Source organism: Heliangelus exortis, chromosome 29 (genome assembly GCF_036169615.1).
Source record: "Heliangelus exortis chromosome 29, bHelExo1.hap1, whole genome shotgun sequence".
NCBI lineage: Eukaryota > Metazoa > Chordata > Aves > Apodiformes > Trochilidae > Heliangelus > Heliangelus exortis.
Genome location: NC_092450.1, coordinates 2,029,759 through 2,033,629, shown reverse-complemented (window position 1 = coordinate 2,033,629; position 3,871 = coordinate 2,029,759).

The window sequence follows — 3,871 nt, the reverse complement described above, 5'->3', positions numbered from 1 at the left end:
GTACACACACAATAAAACCACACAGTAATCAGAAAACAAAGAGCTAGAAAAGAATCAGGTTCTAATCCCCACTTTCCAGCACAGGAAAACGTTTTCCTGCTTCATCACCGATGGGTTTGAAGCAGGAAACTTCAAACTACACCTACTTTCTTTGCTCACACCTTCTTCCCCTTGAAGTATTTGCTTTCTGACCTGGCTTCCAACCTATCTCAAAATCTGGATGTCCAGCCAAATTAATTTTCTCAATTCTGCAACTCTGTCTACAGAAACAGCAAATTAAATCTCAACTTGTGCAGTTCCTGCCCCCAGGTCCTGTATGAGAACAGCCCCAGAGTGAGCCTGGCTCTCTTTGAAAGATGAATTTAGTTCTCCCCTGAGTGAAGACTCAAACTGGGTGGGTACTGGGTGTATCCCCATTCTCCTGCAGACACCAAGTCTGGCTCTCACACAGACACAGGATCAATACTGGACAGAGATGGGTGCTAAGGAGATATCAGGCACTTTCCCATCTCCTTCATCCCCCAACACCTCTGACCTTTCTTGCTGGTGGCTGAGCCTCCTCCTCTCCCAAACTCCAGATGCACTGTGGATTGTCCAGCCAAGCTGAGCCTCCCCAACACACCCACCTGTTTGTAAAAAAAAAAAGAAAATAAGCACCTCACATAAAGACCCCACCATCCAGGAGGGGCTCCTGTGGAGCATGTGGAGGCCCTGAACTCAGCATGGAAAACCCAGCAGGTTATTTTACAGTTTTCTTTCCCAACCCAGCTTTTGAAGCAGGTGCAACCTACTGACCTCATACGGGTGAGGAAGGCAGGATTAGGCCCACACAATGGCACTTTGGTACTGCAGCTCACAAAGCAGAGATCCTCCTCATAGCCAGGGGCTCTTTGCCTGGTTGGGTTCACCATTGATTCATTTACAAGTGTCCATTGAACAGCAAAGCCCTGGATCTGCAGTCGGAAATGACAATCCCATGCTGCTGGCATTGCAAAAAACCAAAATAAAGACAGTGCCTGTTCTAGGGAGCTCTCAGTGTCACGTCACTGGTCGTGCCCACAGCAGTCAAGCCCTCAAAAAAAAGCCCCCAAATCTGGTTGCTAAGCTTTCTCTGTAGGTGGTACAACTCCCTGCTTAAGTTAAGATTAAATCAGCATAAAGGTGCTGCCTTCCTGACCCAGCTGTGATCAGCAGCCATCCCTTAGATCACCTCAGCCACCACCACCCAACCTCAGAGGTTTCCACACACAGCAGTCTTGGGTGCTATCAGAAACTTCCTTCAGCCCCATCCAGAACAGGGCGTGCAACACCTACACAGCCCATCCAGCCCAAATCCTGGATGCCAACAGCTTCTGCCCAGGCAAGAGGAAAAGGAAGCACTAGGAGATTGCAAACAGGCAAGCTGACACAGAAGGAACCAGGAACAATCCCTTATCCTCTCTGCCAGCTGGCTCAGCATCCTGGGTCCTGAAACCAACTGAAGCCCTGCAACACAGCTTCTCAGATCTGGGATCAAGTGCCACCAAGCAAAGGGGTCTGAGTGATGGCACTGTTAGGAAGCAGCAGGTTCTTTGCCCCCAGTGCTTCCTGTACCCCACCTGAAAATCAGCCCCTTGCCCTCCCATGGGGGGTTTGCAGCCCAAAGCAGCTCAGGAGGCCTGGGCTGGGTGGGAGAAGCAGAGAGGGAAGAGTGAGGAGCTGCAGGAAGCAGGGAGGGTGATTCAGGGGTGGGGTTCTCCCCTCTGGGCAGTGGGAAACTCAGTGTGGTGACTGGGACCTGCTGGTTGGGATGATCCCTGATGCTCTCTGGAGGAAAAGCTGTGCCTGATGCTGTGAGTGGCCCAGGTTCCAGCACAGCAGATGACACATGGCAGGGATCATTGGTTTTGGGGTTTTGGAGCAGGCATTACTGAACTGGTTGGCAGTGTTAGGGAGCAAAGCATCACCCTGAAGGGTCTGCATGGGAGTGGTGTTGCAAGGATGGTTTGCAAGAGAGGAAAAGGATGATTGTGTGGCTCAGTTTCTTGAGTGGGAATCAGAAAATCTGCATCACCTCTTAGCTGGGAGGCCTATGGGAAATATGTCCTTCCCCTGCACCTCAGATCCTGTGAGCAGGAGCAATCATGCTTTTTTGTCTTTTTTTTGGGGGGGGAGGGGGGTTCTCAGGTGGGCAGCTGTCCCTGGCAGTCTGTGCAGTTTTTATCAGAAGGAATCTCTGCTCTTCCTTGGGTCCCCATGTGAAAGCATCACCCAGGTAAGAGGAACAGAAAAGCAAAATGGGATAAGCTGGTGTTGCATCATGCAAAAACTCCAAAGTGCAGTTCTTGCTCTAATTAGCTGTTCTGTCTTACATCCATTTTGTATCTTATGCTAAGCCAAGAATAATACTCCAAGATGGATCTCTTAGGAGGACGAGAAAAGGGACAAAGGTGCAGCCTTTGTCATTGTCTCCCAAAGTGGGGTGAAAACTCCAGAGGGTTGGGAAGCAGAGCCTGACCCATCCACTGCCCTCTTCCCACCTTGGATGAGGGATTTTAGGATTCCTTCTAAAAGCCACGAATGAGTCCTCTGCTCTGACTAACCTCGCAAAAGCTGCTGCTGGCAGGGACGGGGTTAATTACGGGCTGCCCGAGTTCGCAAAGTCCGAGGAGGTGGCAGGAGGTGGCGGTGGCCCCGTGGGGCTCTGTCCCCGCAGGGTTTGCTTCACTCGCTTTTTCTCATGTCCACACAGAGCCACGGAAACCCGGAGCCCTCGGAGGAGCCGGGAACAGGGCGAGGCCCATTTCGCAGCAGATCCTCCTGCAGACCTGCAGGCACCTTTCGAAAACCACAAAACGGTAACCAAATAAACAAGCGGGGCGTCTCCAGCTCACCACACCCCCACGGACCCCTCCGGGGCACCCGGCATCCCACGGCTGCCAAAAGCGCTGACGGAGCCGGGAAATCAGCGAGGAGCCAGCGAGTGCCAGAGCTGGGAGGGGGTGGTGGGGATGGTGCTTCTGAGAGGTAGGAGGGTGGGCTGGGAGGAGAAGAGACAGCAGCTCCTTGCTGGCCTCCCAGCTGAGCCATCTGTCCTCAGGCGTCTGCATCAAAGGCTGACACGTCAGACAGGTGAGTGCTCCGGCTCCCTGCTTCTCCCACAAAATGCCTGCACCCTTCTCCCCAAAAATGTCCCAGCCCTCTCCCGAGCTGCCCCAGCCCCGCTGGCAGGGCGGGAGGAGATGCTGGTGGCAAAAAGCTGGGGCAGTCCCTGGGAAAACTCCAAGCTGCACTTGGCTGGGTCTGCAAGAGAAAAAAAAGCTTCTCAGCCCCAAACCAGTTGTAAGGAACAAGGGTCTGGTGTGTCTGAGCTGGAGGCAGGCACGGGTTTGAGGTGTTCCACTTGCTGTTTGGCTCAGCACACATCCTCAGCTCTCCTCACTCTTCCTTCTTCATCCAGCTTGGTTTCATCTTCTCTTCTAAGCCACCAAAAGCAATTGCAGTTTGTCTGCACCAGCCTGGAGTTCCTTCAGCCTCTTTTTGTCTCTTGTGACCCTCCCAACTTGTCAATGGTTTGCATTTTCCTAATGAGGGCTTTACATTTTCCTAATTATTTGTGGTTTATCTTTGCCCTCTATCAGCACACAAAAGCATGCAAAGGAGGGAAGCTAAGCAGAGGCCCAGGTTCAAATGAAAGATGAAAGTTTCCCTGTTGATTTCAGAGAGTTTGGGAGCTGGGATGAGTTCAGAGGGGGCAAACAGCTCCTCAACCTTTGCACAGAGATACCTGGAGTTGGGACACTGGGAAAAGCACCAGAAGAGAGTAATTCTGTCTCAGATACAATGACTCCAGGGCTGTTTGACGGGAGGTCAAACAAAAGATAACTTTCTC